Source organism: Neomonachus schauinslandi, chromosome 9 (assembly GCF_002201575.2).
Source record: "Neomonachus schauinslandi chromosome 9, ASM220157v2, whole genome shotgun sequence".
NCBI lineage: Eukaryota > Metazoa > Chordata > Mammalia > Carnivora > Phocidae > Neomonachus > Neomonachus schauinslandi.
In genome coordinates, this window is record NC_058411.1 from 137,519,052 (window position 1) to 137,534,343 (window position 15,292).

General features: G+C 50.4%; 1 protein-coding gene and 1 non-coding gene across 2 annotated transcripts in view; one reads left to right on the forward strand and one right to left on the reverse strand.

The window, feature by feature from the left end:
* POLG (DNA polymerase gamma, catalytic subunit) overlaps positions 1–257 on the reverse strand; it is a 17,469-nt gene extending 17,212 nt beyond the window's left edge. The window contains exon 1 of the mRNA XM_044918338.1: positions 137–257. The gene's annotated coding sequence lies outside the window, so the exon portion shown is untranslated. The remainder of the gene's footprint in view (positions 1–136) is intronic.
* A 277-nt stretch (positions 258–534) lies between these two features.
* TRNAR-UCG lies at positions 535–607 on the forward strand. The gene has a single exon. It is a non-coding gene; the product is annotated as a tRNA-Arg (tRNA).
* The last annotated feature ends 14,685 nt before the right edge of the window (positions 608–15,292 follow it).

Sequence of the window (15,292 nt, forward strand, 5' to 3'; positions counted from 1 at the left end):
ACTGCAGGGCGCCCTGGGCCGAGCCTCCGCCCAGCTCCGGGCCTCGCTCCCTGACTGGAGAGGGAGGGGCCGCGCCGCCGCTCGGCGACCCGGCCTCCCCCCCCCTCCCCGCCCCCGGGCCGAACCCGCCGGAAACCTCGGTCCGTCCGGTGCTTCCCGGGCCGCGGCTCCCGACCCCAGGCCGACGGAGCGGCGTCTCCCTCCGCGCGGCCTACGCAGCCTCGGGGTGGCGTGTGGCCTCCACCCGACCAGTCCGCCTCGCTGGCAGCCGCAACTTCCCGTCTGCGCCCCGCTCCGTCCCGCGGCTACCCGAGAGGCAGGCGGGAGACTCCCGGCGCTACCAATAGGAGGGCCGTGAGTGGACCGGCCCGCCCGCAGGGGGGAGAGGGAGACTTCCGGGTGGGCTCTCCCTGCGAAACTCTGGGAGCCAAAGTCCAACCTCCCCTGCCCAAGAAACAAGTGGATTGGTCCCAGGCAAGCCGGTGGGCGGTAATGCTACTTTTCAGATTGTCCAAAGAGCACTACGCGTCGGGCGGCCGCGTGGCCTAATGGATAAGGCGTCTGACTTCGGATCAGAAGATTGCAGGTTCGAGTCCTGCCGCGGTCGCGGAGGATATGCCCATCATTTTTGGTCCACTCCTCCCTAAAAAGGTAGCGTCGGGACCTTAGGAAGTGTTGTCTCGGGTTTCCACCCCACACTGAGATCTGGGAACTCCCGCCCAGCACGTCCCTGTGAAGTTACTCGCCTACCTGTCCTAGGCGCGGGGGCGCATTTCTAAATTGCACCAGCCGCGCATACCCCGCACGCAGGTGGAGGAGAGTGGAAAGCGAGGGGCATTCTTTACGGAAATCCCAGTTCACAATCGATTGGTATGTGGGAATGACAGGGGTTCGCAGCTAGAAGGGAGCCGCGTCCCCCCCCAGCCCCGGGCTCCCCGTCTTCATCCTGGGCAATCCTGGTGGGTAAACATGCTGCCTTTCGTGGAACCCGAATCTGCACACCGGTCGCCGGCCCCCGCCCGAGCGCCTGCGGCTCCCGCCGGCCTGGGGAACCTTCCGGTCTTTGCGGTCTCCCGCCTCTGTATCCACCTCCTCTTGCTCCGCAGCCGCCCTGCTTTCCGTGCTCCTTGGTCCGTGGTTGATAAAATGTAAAGTACCTGGCGGAATAAGGCCCACGTGAATAACAAGAGCCTGAGGGTTGGAGCTCAGGGAGCCAGCTGCGCGGGTTTGAGGTCAAGATAGATCGCAGGTCGACCTGAGCTCGCAGAGCTGATCAGGGACCAAGTTCAGGCCTCGCTAAAAGTCAGTCACCACCTTCCAGCCTGTGCATGTGTCGGGACACCCTGAACTTACTTGACAAACTGACTTTGGTATTTTTCAAGGATAGGGTGGGGAGATACCCAGGCAAACACACTCCTGGTGCGGCGGCTGATGCGGCCCCGCAGGCCCCCCACCCCCCTGTTGCCCCCAGAGGAGCAGCGAGAAGCCCCAGGCCAAGGCTTGGGAAGGCAACACTGAGCCTCGATTTTCCATACATTTCCCCTTTATTTTTCATATACTGTTCTAGGTGTATTTAATACACACATAAATGGTTTATTTTGTTTTTCTTTTGGCAAAAAAAAAATATATATATATATGATCAACTGAAAATCCACTGTATCATAATCTATTTGTTGTTGGGTTTGTTTGTTGTTGTTGTTGTTTTTCACTTAATCTTATACTGTTCACATTTTTGCAAAATGCCAGAGGATCTCAGCTTAAATCAGGGAGTCCCTGAGTGTGGAAAATGCTTGCCTTATTTCTCCTAATCTCCTAGTGAAATGTAGCTTCTCCTTCAATTGTGAGGTTAGGTGAAGTCCTAGGAGCAGTACCTGAGACTTTGTTCCCAATAGCAATCACAGATCTTTTCATAACACATTCCAGTTGCTGCAGACTTTTCAAAATATTGCTTGCACTCAACTGTCCTTCAAAATAACAGTGTCACTGCTAGATCTTGTCATTTAATTAATTAGAAATACATAGTACCTATTCTTTCTAATATTTCATTATCTTTCGTTTCCTTTGTAATCCTGTGTTCTGTGCATTTAAAAACATTATTCTCAGAAGGTGTCTATGGCACAAAAAAAAAAAGAAAGAAAGAAAAAGAAAAAAAAAGTTAAGAACGGACCCCTGGCCCAACCAAATGTCATTTCCAGGGGATACTGTTTGTTGGGTCTGCCTGGTATCCACTGGGAGAACAACCCTCCCCTTAGGTTCAGTGCCAGAAATATCCATCAAGATGCCTGCCCCTCTCACATGGCTAGTTCAGGCCAGTCTGGTGCCCTCACCCCAGAATTAAAATCTTCAGCAAAGACAAAATTGGTCTGCATGGATTTCTGACCAGGGAGGGTACCCAGAGGCATGAGCCCTTCCTGCTGAGCTGCACCGTTTCTAGGAATCTGAGCCCAGCTCCTCCACCTTCCCTCTCTCCTTTTTTGGGAGCTCTCGCACATCCTTCTAGAAAAGTCTGTCCTGCTGGTAATACCTGAGAAACCAGATACATTTTCCCACAATTTCCTGGACTTCTCTTCCCACACAGCAAAGGACAAAGTTCATTAGAAGCCCCTTCCTAATGAAAACACTCTGTACTTTCTTGCAAAGCATGTACCTCAGTTGTAACAAACGCTGATTTTTTAAAAATCTCCCCTTCCACTACTGCTGTAAATTCCCGTGAAGACCAACTTGTGTCTCCTTGTATGTCCTATTCCAGGGCCTGGCTGGAGCTTAGTAATAACAACCAGCACTTAGTAGATGCCAGGTCCTGTTCTAAAGGCTGACACAATAAACTAAATTAATCCTCACACTGACCCTAGGGTAGACGTACTGTTATTATCCCCTTTTAGTGGTGGGGCTACTGAGGCTCAGAGAGGTGAAGTAGTGTGCCTAAAGCCCTGCAGCTGGGATTTGAACCCAGGGAGACCTGCTTTATCGCAAGGAGCTCAATAACTGAATAATACAGTGAATACCCGCTGACCTTGAAAGCTGGGAACCCCTGCTCCAAGGTTGGGTGCCAGGCACCGAGCTGATGCTGGGGATGCGGGTTGGTGCAGACTCTACATCACTACTGCTGACAGAGGGAATCCCTCTGAGGGAGGAACTCCTCCAGGTCCCTCTAGTGAGCTTACTTCCTGGTGACCCTTTTCTGTACTGTTTGCTAAGCCCAGCTTCGGCAGTTTCTGTCTCCGAGAAAAAAATATCTCTCCTCTTCCTTTTTATGAAGGGCAGAACCACTTCCAAATGAGCCAGGCTAAACACCTAGGGTACCGTCTCGTTTAATCCCCCTGATAACCTTATTGGTACTACTGGTACATAGATACTATCATTAATTCCATTTTGCAGAGGAGAAGAGGAAGGCTCTCATAACAAGTGTGAAATTGGGGCGCCTGGGTGGCTCAGTCGTTAAGCGTCTGCCTTCGGCTCTGGTCATGATCCCAGGGTCCTGGGATCGAGCCCCGCATCGAGCCCCGCATCGAGCCCCGCATCGAGCCCCGCATCGAGCCCCGCATCGGGCTCCCTGCTCCATGGGAAGCCTGCTTCTCCCTCTCCCACTCCCCCTGCTTGTGTTCCCTCTCTCGCTGTGTCTCTCTCTGTCAAATAAATAAATAAAATCTTAAAAAAAAACAAAAACAAGTGTGAAGTTGACTCACTCACCCAAAAACCACACAGTGAGTAGGGGGCCTGGATCAGAACCCAAGCACTTCTACGATTCCAAAGCCACCAGGCACTTCATCAAGCCCCCTAAACAAGAAAAGCAAGTGTGGGGAGACAGAAAGCCACCCCTGATCATTGGTTTGCCACCACCCCACACCAGAGTGATTGGGGTAAGACCCCAGGTCACAGGAATAGCGGCCCCTCTGATATTTGTCAGAAAGCAGCATGCTTTTCATGAGACTTCCTCCTTTGTGCTTGACCAGTGGGAACCCCCCCCCCAAGGGAGTTGAGCAAGGGGACCAGGATGAGGAAAAGGGAGGGGGGGTTGTCTTTTAACTAAACAGTATTCACTCTGCAGTTCATTAGGTTCCTCGTCTGTAAAACGGGGCAATTAGAGCACCAACTCCATGGAGTTGCTGTGAGGGTCAAATGAGTTCTATGTGGAAAGTATTGAGAGTAATTACTCACAGATCGTAAGGTAGGATCATTCTGTGTCAGCACCTTCACAAAAGCTGTACTGGGACTGAGCACTTCTGGGGCATTTGTAGATGGTTATTTGAAATAACCAGACCTGTCTGACCAGGCTTCAGAAGGTAGAAGGCACCAATCTCTTCGGAGCTGTTTCTAGCAGAAACATATGGGAAAGGGAGGGCTTCTTCGGGGTCAGCTCATGACATGCTGGGTCTCCATCTACCACCTATGGGACCAAACTGGCATGTCTATGAAATTCAGGATGAGAGTTAATATATGTTTTCACAATGTGCTTCTTAGTTCAGGGGGATACTTGGTTCTGTCAGACCTGGGTAGTTTAGGTCCGGAAAAAAGGAAATGGATGGAAGTGTAAACCATTGTTTCTGTGGATGAGAAGCTCCCTGACAGGAAGAGACTGTGCCCCATCCATTTTTGCATCCCTAGCATGGAACTGATCATGGAGAGGCAGACGCTTGTTGTCCCCACCGCCAGTGTCCCTCCCTGGCTCCCGGCCAAGGGCTGAGGAGCCCTCGTTCCCCCGGAGCCAGACACGGGGCTTATTAACTGAGCTGAGCCAATCAGGCATTCCACCAAAAAATGAACAGTATTTCCTTCATATCATCAAATAGCCGTGGATGTTGAAATTTCCAATGGCAAGAGCCCCTTTTTGCTTTAGCTAGTTTGGGTTGGATTTTCTGTCACTTGTGATGGAAAGAGCTCTCACTGATTAAGTGCTCGTTAAATATTTGCTGAACAAATGATTGAGCTTTTTTTTTTTCATGTCTTTAGCTAAATTTCACTGAAGTAAATTTCCTTGAGAGGAGACTAGGCTATACAGAAGATTCTTAATTTGCAAAGCGCTCTGCGGTTTGCAGTTTGCAAACCCTCGTGATTCTGCCTTATCTCCACCACTATGATACCAGAGGTAAAATACAGGTAAGTATTTTAAAAGAAAGCTTGAGGGGCACCTGGGTGGCTCAGTTGGTTAGGCGTCTGCCTTTAGCTCGGGTTGTGATCCCAGGGGCCTAGGATCGAGTCCCACATTGGGCTCCCTGCTGAGCAGGGAGCCTGCTTCTCCCTCTCCCTCTGCCCCTCCCCGCCCACCCCCACCCCCTCTCGTGCTCTGTCTCTCTCTCAAACAAATAAATAAAATCTTAATAAAAAGAAAAAACAACTTGATATATTTCTACCATACATTGAAAACTATCGCATCGTACGTATAATTTTAATACATAACAACTAACCACATATTATTGTATCATACATAATTGACATATCAAATACACATTTTAACTTCACATACAAAATTTCAAAATCACAAATACCAGTACGAAATTCAAGCAGTTTACAGAAATCCATGCCCGAAAACCTGAAAATAATCTCCTCCATCAGAAGCATGAAACTGTATGAAGAGGACATAGAATGGAGATACTCGGTTAATGACTCTTAGTTTCAGATAAAGTTCTGGGTCAATAAGACAATTTCATTTTTAAAAGTTTGATGTTAATCAGCCTCAAGAATCTCAATCCACATGTGTATGTCACCAGGAAGGCAAAAGATACTGAACAGCCTTCTCTGACCCACTTCCGCATATTTACACGTGTCACATTCTCAACAAGTGTCAATTTCTGAAATGGACGTTTCTACAAACTACTGAAAAAAAGTCCCCATAAGGGTGGACATGTGCCCAGGAGGACCCATCCTGGGGGCCATGTCATCAGTGTAGGCTGTCCTTCCAGACAGAAGGGCAGAACCCTCAGTTCTTGAGGGATGAAACATCCACGGGCTCTGAGCCCTGGCCAGGGCCCTGTGGCCTGTTTTGCCAGGGGCAAAATTGCAAATCCCATGTCCTTACCTATTAGATCCCAGCCAGGGCCAGCTTGGCGAGCAATGCCCTTTGTGGGATGAGCAAGGGGGCCCCATTGGAGATGGTGATTAGGTTTCTTTCTTTCTTCTTCTTTTTTCAGTAAATAGGTTTCTTGAGAATTGTTTATCACAAAAGATTTTAAGCTCAAAACATAGGCTGTAGGATAAAAAGAAATGCATATCTCTCTCTGCAGAGACATTTCCTTTAAGGAGTACATTGGGCTAACCTCTAAGCACCAAGAACTTTCATAGAAATGGTCTTGCTCTCCTGTTAAAAGGGGACAGACTACACCCCATCCCAGGAACAAAAAAATATTTAAGGAATTAAATCATTAACTCACGTGGGGAAAAATGAAAGCCAGACTCCGACAACAGGTGTTTCCATGTAGGGAGGGGAAGATCTCCAGCATCCTGTATCTGGAAGAAAGTAGCTACCTTGCTTTGGCATTTAATTGCAAGGGTTTCGAGAGAAGATTCTGCCTTTTATCCTTCGGGGGAAATGACAAACAGGTTTGGTAATTGGAAAGTACCATTCAGTTTGGATTGGTCTGGTTATTTATTTATTCCTGCTTTGTTCCAGAAAGACTTTCAGGTGGCAGAGCTTAGTGGTGACCACATAATCAATTACCATCTGAGCGTAAAGCAGGGCTGCAGCTCAGATTGGCATCTGGTGGGGTCAGCAGCCATGGGGGCCTGCCAAGAGACTCACCAGGGCCTGCCACACTGTGCTCCCCAGGAACCTGGCTGTGCTCCCCTAGCCACAACTGGCTGGACCCGGGAAAGGTACCTGAGCCAAGGGAGCCACAGACCAACCAGGTTTAAGAGAGACTGGATGTCAAGGAAGTGGGCTCAGCCGGGAGGGGTGATCCAAACCTGATGGCGACATTGCATCCTGTTTCAGGAAGCGTGAGAAGGCGCCGTGGCCATTCTGGCTGTGAAGACCAGAAGCCCGGCCCCAGAGCCCCCGCTGCATCCACACCAGCTCTCTCCACATCGCTCGGAGCGCTGCACGGATGCGGAGTCTGCAGTTCCAGGCGTAGCCGTGACCGTAGCAGGGGTGGTCGCTTTGCTAGAGGGCTAGTTCTGGAAGTCGTTCTGGAAGCCCAGCCGAGAGCCCACCCTCCAGCCCTTCCAAAGATTTTTAGGTACCTAATTTCCTGTTCTGAGTCTCTTTAATATTACAGTGTCTGGAAAGGTCTCTGTTTTCTTTTCTTTTCTTTTTTTTTTTTAAAGATTTCATCTATTCATTTGAGAGAGAGAGAATGAGAGAGAGAGAACACATGAGAGGGGATAGGGTCAGAGGACGAAGCAGACTCCCCGCCGAGCAGAGAGCCCGACGCGGGACTCGATCCCGGGACTCCAGGATCACGACCTGAGCCGAAGGCAGTCGCTTAACCAACTGAGCCACCCAGGCGCCCAAGGTCTCTGTTTTCTGAAACCAAACATTGCTGGACGCCGGGACCCTCCCCTGGGCTCCCATCGCCCTGTGGTATGGATCCCATGTCTCCTCCCTGCCAGCCGAGGGTGCCCGTACACCCCAGCACCTAGCACAGCGCCCGCACAAAGGAGGTGCCCAATCCACATGTACTGCGTGAACCAGTGACCCTGCCCAGTGGCAATAAAATCTTTCACCTCCGCATCTGTCGTATCTTTCAGATTTCAGAGCAGGAACAAGGAAACAGTCTGGTTATTTCGAAAAGCAAAAAGAGCTGCGATGCAGGGCTTTACCCACGTGGGTGAGGACGGTTGGGAGGGCTGGAGGGGCGGCCGCCAGCAGGTGACTTACTTCAAGGTCACACCACCACCACAGCTGTGATCTGGAGCCTGAGTCTACAGGAAAGGAGGCTGCTGTTACCACGGCTACCACTGTGGCTGCCACCACAATGCAAAGCCGGGGACCGGAGGATGACATCCCGAGTTGGGCTGTGACAACAGTCTTGTCAGCCAGAGCTTGCTGGTCTGTGCCAAGACCACAGAAAGGTGGTCCCTGCCTCTCTTTGGCCTTTCAGATCTCTCCCCTGTGTATCCAGAAGCAGAATATCAATCCCAACCAGAACCCTAGCTGCAAGGGCATCTGGGAAATGTAGTTCTTAGCCTTCTACCCCCTGTAATTCTTAGGGGAACAGAAAAGAGGATGGGGATGGAGGCCAAGTTCCAGCAGACACGATCTAGCAGACACACCTGGACCATTGTATTTGCACCTCTCCTATCACATGTGTCGTCTTCTGCCTGGCCCAGGACCTGGGAGTATGCACATGGCTCCCAGAATCGAGGGAAGGGACTGGTTCTTCATCACCTTGGGCCTCCTGAGACAGGCACAGCGTCTGTGCATCCATCGATGTTTCGGGACAAGTTCTCCACCCATTTCTGTGGGTTCCCAGGGATTAGGATCCAGGAGAGGGGCTGCCCAGCTCCCCTTAAAAACTGCCAGCAAGCCACCACCACCCCCTTACCCCTACTCCCAGGAATCAAGAGGCCAAGGGGAGGAGCTGCTGAGCACCAAGGCCTGGGACCAGAACCCCCTCAGCTCAGGACCAGCAGCATCTTGGAAAGCAGAGGGCACGGGCTGCAGGAGATCAGGCCTGGACTGGGCAGAGGGAGGAAGCTGGGCACCCTGCTGGTGAAGCCTGGTGGCTCCAGACAAGCGGTGTGCCCAGTGTGGGGCGGCCTGGGAACAGCATATTACCGCAGGAGTCCACAGGAAGAGAAGACAGGGGTCAGCTCTCCCTCTTTGGGTTTGCAGAGAGGCTCCATGGCCCCCAGATGGAAGCAAAGGCCATTGAAGTGTGACTAGCAGGGACCTGAGGAGGCCTATGTCCCTATGTCAGAGAGAACATCATGGCTTCCCTGACCTGCCAACCTGGGGCTCCTCACCCCTCAGCTATAAGTTGGTGGAATTTGGCTGTTCTGGCTCATCCTCACTCAGTGCCTCAGGAGTGAGTCAGCGTGTGTTGGGTCCCCTCAGTAACCCATACCTGGCAGAGGGCAGACCTGGCCCACCCAGTCAAGGTTCTCTAGCCTTCTACCAGTCCTGGGTCTGATAGGCTATGAAGAGACGGGGGAGGCAGGAGAACACAGAGAATCTAAGATCCAGTGGGTGGGGGCAGAAAGGGGAGTGAGGGCCTTGTGGTAGCTGCTGACGCACTCCAGCTCTGGTCAGGAATGGCAGAGAGTCCCCAGGGCCTCCCCCAGGGCATAACTGGGAGCACAGGGTTAGGGAGGGGAGGCTGGGTCCAGCAGGGAGCAAGCGCCCCCAAGGCCAGATGGGTGCAGCTGACACTGGCTCTCAGCCAACTCCTGGCCTCACCTCCACCCTGGAAGTCCTAAGGGGAGGGCCAAGGCTCCATCCCTTCCAGAAATGCAAGAAATGGACACTATGATGCCTCCAGGGGGCGAAGACACAGATTCCTCAGTTCAATTCTGTTGTAGCTTTTGAATTGTGATTTGTGAACTTCTTACCTGTTCAAAAATAACGTATTAAGCTAAAACTTCATTAAAAAAAAACCAACAAAACAGTGATTTTTTCCCTCTCCAAATATAGTTGACACACTTTCAGGGGGCGGGGGGCACTCAGGTCACTATGATTCCTCTGGCAGGCCTGCTGCTCCCCGCCCATCCCAATATGCACCCCCGCCTCCCACGGGTGGCCCTGAAAAGAACCACAGCTGCCACTCCGGTTGCAAGGACTGATCTAAGGGGTGGCAGGTGATCCAGACGGGGGGCCCATCAGTCTGTTTGCTTGGGATTTTTTTTTTTAGATTATTTATTTACTTATTTATTTTTAAGAGAGAGAAAGAGAGAGAGCACGTGCACAGACACATGAGCGGGGGGGGCAGGGGGGCAGAGGGAGAAGCAGACTCAACACTGAGCAGGGAGCCCGATGTGCAGGACTCGATCCCAGGACCCTGGGATCATGACCTGAGCCGAAGGCAGACGCTTAACCGACTGAGCCACCCAGGGGCCCCAGGTAGCTAGAAGAGGGGGTCAGGTCTCAAGTAATTAAAGCTGCCGCAGCCGAGCACCTATGGTGTGGAGAAAGCTGTCTGATCCACAGAAAGGAAGGAGAAGGGCCAGACAAGACCCCAATGACATCAGGTTCCCGATGTCCCTTCTCTTGCTGCAGTTTGACAATATGAGCCAATAAATTCCCCGTTTGTCTGCCAAAACTGTTTTGAATCAGGTTTCTGGTGCTTGTAGCCAAAAGAATTCTAAGGGATTAGCCTTCCCTTCTGTAAAAGAAAGGGGCTGATGGGTTGGGTCTGTCGGGGTGCCAAAGTCCTTGCACCGCCCCCACCCCGTGTCCTGGAGTGAGCCTGGCTCTGGCCTTGCTATGACTGCCCCAACCCAGGGGCAGAGGGACCTCAATATAGACCATTCCTCTCAATGTCAGGCAGACTAGCTCAGTCTTGGAACACTGCAGTCAGGAGGTTGGGCCAAAGGAAGGTAAGGCACTTGGTCAGCTTCTCTGGCCCTGACTTTACCGGCCCCGTGGCTGGGCCAGCCAGCTCAGGGGAAGTGGGCACACAACCAAAGCCTTCTCTGAGTAGGGAATCAGCACACATCACGGTGGCTAAACCTCACAAACTCCCTAGGAGGCCATTACTTTCCCATTCTAGAGATGAGGACACTGAGGCCCAGGGAGATCCAGTATGATTTGCTTGGGGTCACAGAGCTTGGACAGGTGGAGCCAGGATTCAAACTCATTTCCTTCTGAGACCTCCACTTGGCTGCGCTGCGGGCTCTGCCACTCTTTGGGGACACTTACACCCTCGAGGTTTCTAGCCAGACCCCCCTGGAAGGGAGAAGAAAATCCACTCTCTTCCCGTGGCTTGGCCACCAGGCAACAAGGTGACGCTCTGCCTTCTTGTTTCAGCTCTCACACTGCAAACAAGTGTCCTTTTGGCGGTTTACTCGGGACCACGTTTCTCATATCTTGATGCTTTTTGTGGGTGATTTTGCTGCTTAAAATGACCCCCAAGCATGGTGCTGAAGTGCTATGTGGTGTGGCTAAGCCCAAGGCTGTGAGGTGCCTTACAGAGCAAATATAGAATAGATAAGCTTCATCCAGGCATGAGTCATCATGCTGCTGACCCAGAGTTCAACGTTAATGAACCAGCAATATCCATTAAATAAGATGTCATTAGGTAGAAACACATATAAAAGGAGCTTATGTAGTTATGTATTGATCCAATGATAAAGCTGTTGTGACCAGAGGCTCACAGGAACCTAACCCTGTATTGCCCTAGGAGCAAGAGTTCAGCATTTGCTAATTCGGTGCTCTCCGTGACTTTCTCCAGCATGACTATCGTGAATAAGGAGAATGGACTGTCCATTCTTCTGGAGGGATGACTGTGATACTCAGTTCAATGAACACTGAAGGTTGCAGAGCACTGGGTATGGGATGATCCCACCTTTGTTAAAAACAAAACCAAAAACCAACCAGCCAAAAAAATTGAGCAAAGTTATCTATATATTTAATTTTGAGCGTTTATCTTTTTTTAATTTAAATTCAATCAATTAACATATAGTGCATTATTCGTTTCAGAGGTAGAGTTCGGTGATTAATCAGTCTTCTATAATACCCATTGCTCATTCCATCGTGGGTCCTCCTTAATGTCCGTCACCTAGTTAACCCATCCCCCACCCCCCTCCCCTCCCTCAAGCCTGTTTTTTTCCTATGATTAAGAGTCTCTTGCGGGGCGCCTGGGTGGCTCAGTCGGTTGGGCATCTGCTTTCGGCTCAGGTCATGATCTCGGGTCCTGGGATCTCAGGTCCAGAGGCGTTGGGCTCCTTGCTCAGCGGGGGGCCTGCTTCTCCCTCTCCCTCTGCTCCTCCCCTCCCCACCCCCGCTCATGCTCTCTCTCTCTCTCAAATAAATAAATAAAATCTTGAAAAAAACCCAAAAAGAGTCTCTTGGGACACCTGGGTGGCTCAGTATGTTAACTGTCTGCCTCTGGCTCGGTTCATGATCCCGGGGTCCTGGGACCAAGTCCTGCAAGGAGCCTGCTTCTCCCTCTGCCTGGCCCTCCCCTTGCTTGTGCTCTCTCTCTCTGACAAATAAATAAAATCTTAAAAAAAAAAGTCTCTTATGGTTTGTCTCCCTCTCCAATTTCATCTTGTTTTATTTTTCCCTCCCTTCCCCTATGATCCTCTGTTTTGCTTCTTAAATTCCACATATGAGTGAGATCATATAATTGTCTTTCTCTGATTGACTTATTTCACTTAGCATCATACCCTCTAGTTCCATGCACGTCATTGCAAATACATATATATTTTTTAAAGCCCTCCATGTGTGTGTTCTGGGTTTGTTGGATCATGGAGAACACAGTGGAGGGAGCAACCCGGCTTCCCTGGGTGGAGCCCAGGTGAGCAAGGGGAGGGAGGATGACGAAGTCTTTTCTCTCTCCACGGCCATGTATTGCTATGAGAGGCGGGTATCGCTTTTGTCATTTTTAGAAGTTTCATCCAACAGAAAAAAACAGCAGGAGCTGCTGCCTGCTGGAGGCTTTCTTTCTGGGTGGCACCACCCGTGGGTACAGATGGAGTGACTGTGACAGTACGGATCCTCACTCGAGCCCCTGGCCCCAGCCCTCACCCTCAGGATTCCCCTGGGGACATCCCACCTGGGTTAAAGGATGAGTGGCACAGTGTGAGCCCCAGTGGGCCCCCAGCAGGCACCCTGAGAGTCCGGCTTCTCTCCTGGACAGATCGAGGGGAACTTTGAAGGGTGGACACGGTGAGGGGTTCAAAGCTGGGTTCTTGGGGTGCCTGACTGGCTCAGTTGGTGGAGCATGTGACTCTTGATCTCCTGGCGGTGAGTTCAAGCCCCACGTTGGGCATAGAGATTACTTCATAAAGAAAGATTTTTTTAAAAAATTAATTAATTAATTAATCAAAGCTGGGTTCTTAGCACTGTGTGACCTTTGATGAGTCACTTAAGCTCTCCTGGACTCAGTTTCCTCATCTGTAAGGTGGGGAATACCAATGGTACCTATGCATCAAAATCAAAGCAAACTACTTGGCAAATACCTGGCCCCTCGTTAAGGACCCTATAACGGTTAGCTATTATTATCGTTATATCAGAATTTATAAACTTTCAGAAGGTTCCTGTGATATTGAGATTTATAAGAAATACTGTATATATTTGGTCCAGGGTTCATTCAGCTCACAACCGTCCAAAACCCTTGGAATTTCCTGAACGACAAGGGCAATGGGAGCATCTTTTGTTACAGTATTTGGTCTCTGGTCTCAGTTCCTGAGATCACTTCAGAACCATAAAGGTGAACCAAGTGTCTTGTCATTCATAACAAGCCCCTTTCAAAGCACAGCTGAGCTTAAGCTAATGAGATGACTTTTGGAAATCCCCTAAGATGGGCGAGGCGCTGGTTGCCAGGGGAACCGACCACAAAGAGAGGGGTGGAACTTTCTGTCCCACCCCCTGATTTCCCGAGAGGGGAGAGGATTGGAGGTTGAATCAGTCACCAGTGGGAAACGATTTAATCAGTCTTGCCTGTGTACTGAATCTGATGTAAGAAAATGAAATCGTAAGGGCGCCTGGGTGGCTCAGTCATTGGGCGTCTGCCTTTGGCTTAGGTCATGATCCCAGGATCCTGGGATCGAGCCCCGCATCAGGCTCCCTGTTCCGCGGGAGGCCTGCTTCTTCCTCTCCGCACCCCCTACTTGTGTTCCCGCTCTCTCTGTGTCTCTCTCTGTCAAATAAATAAATAAAATCTTTTTTAAAAAAATCAAATCATAGGGTGCCTGGGTGGCTCAGTTGGTTAAGCGTCTGCCTTCGGCTCAGGTCATGATCCCAGGGTCCTGGGATCGAGCCCCACATCGGGCTCCCTGCTCGGCGGGAAGCCTGCTTCTCCCTCTCCCACTCCTCCTGCTTGTGTTCCTGCTCTCACTAACTCTCTCTCTGTCAAATAAATAAATAAAATCTTAAAAAATTTTTAAAAAAAAAATAAAATCATAAAAACCCAAAAGGCAGGTGTTCAGAGAGCTTCCAGGATGGTGAACCAGAACTCTTCCTTGTGCCACTGTGTGGGACCCCAAACCCCCCAGGGACAGAAGGTACTTTGTTCTGGATCTCACCCTATATATATCTTCATCTGACTGTTGATATATAGCTTTCTTTTTTTCTTTTTTTAAGCTTTTATTTATTTGTCAGAGAGAGAGAGAGACAGAGAGAGAGAGCACGAGCGGGGGAGCGGCAGAGGGAGAGAGAAAAGCAGACTCCCCACTGAGCAGAGAGCCCGACATGGGGTTTGATCCCAGGACTCTGGGATCATGACCTGAGCTGAAGGCAGACGCTTAACTGACCGAGCCACCCAGTGTCCCTGATACATAGTTTTTAACATCCTTTGTAATAAGCCAGCCATTTAGTGAATACACTGTGAGCTGCTCTTACAGATTAATCGAACCTAAGGAGGGGGTCATGGGAACCTCTGATTTACAGCCAAATGGTCAGAAGCACAGGTAACAATCTGGACTTGTGATTGGCATCCAAGGTGGGGGCAGTCTTGTGCGACAGAGCCCTTAACCTGTGGGACTGGTTGCTGTCTCCAGGTAGACAGTGTCAGAATTGAGTTGAACTGTAGGAGACCCAGCTGGTGTTGGAGAATTGGTGGTGGCGTGGGGAAAAACTCCTACACACCTCAGAATGGGTGATGCGAATCCAAGTTGGTAGGATAGTGGTATGGAACTGTAGTTCCTGAAGGTAACGTGAAAGTAGCCTTCTGGCTGCAAATCCTAGGAGTTTCCCAGGCCAGCCCAGAGGGACTATCTGAATCACATTTATTTATTTATTTATTTTTAAAGATTTTATTTATTTATTGGAGAGAGAGTGTGAGCATGAGCAGGGGGAGGCACAGAGGGAGAGGGAGAAGCAGGCTCCCCGCTGAGCAGGGAGCCCGACTCGGGGCTCGATCCCAGGACCCTGGGATCATGACCTGAGCTGACGTCAGATGCCTAACTGACTGAGTCACCCAGGCGCCCTCGAATCCCATTTAGACCCAAGCTGGACCTCACCACTACCCCTCACACTGATAAAAAGAATTCAAGCCTTCCATGAACTCATCACCCAGAGATAGTCACTAACATTTCGGTGGGTGTTCATCATGATGTGGCTATATTCATAATTCTCAGTATGTGTTGTGCACCCACACACCTGATCCCCCTGATCTGTGCCATAAAATCCCTCAAGATCGAGAACCAGTCTGTCTCTAGAACAAAGAGGCTTTGGCCCTGATCTGTGCCATAAAAT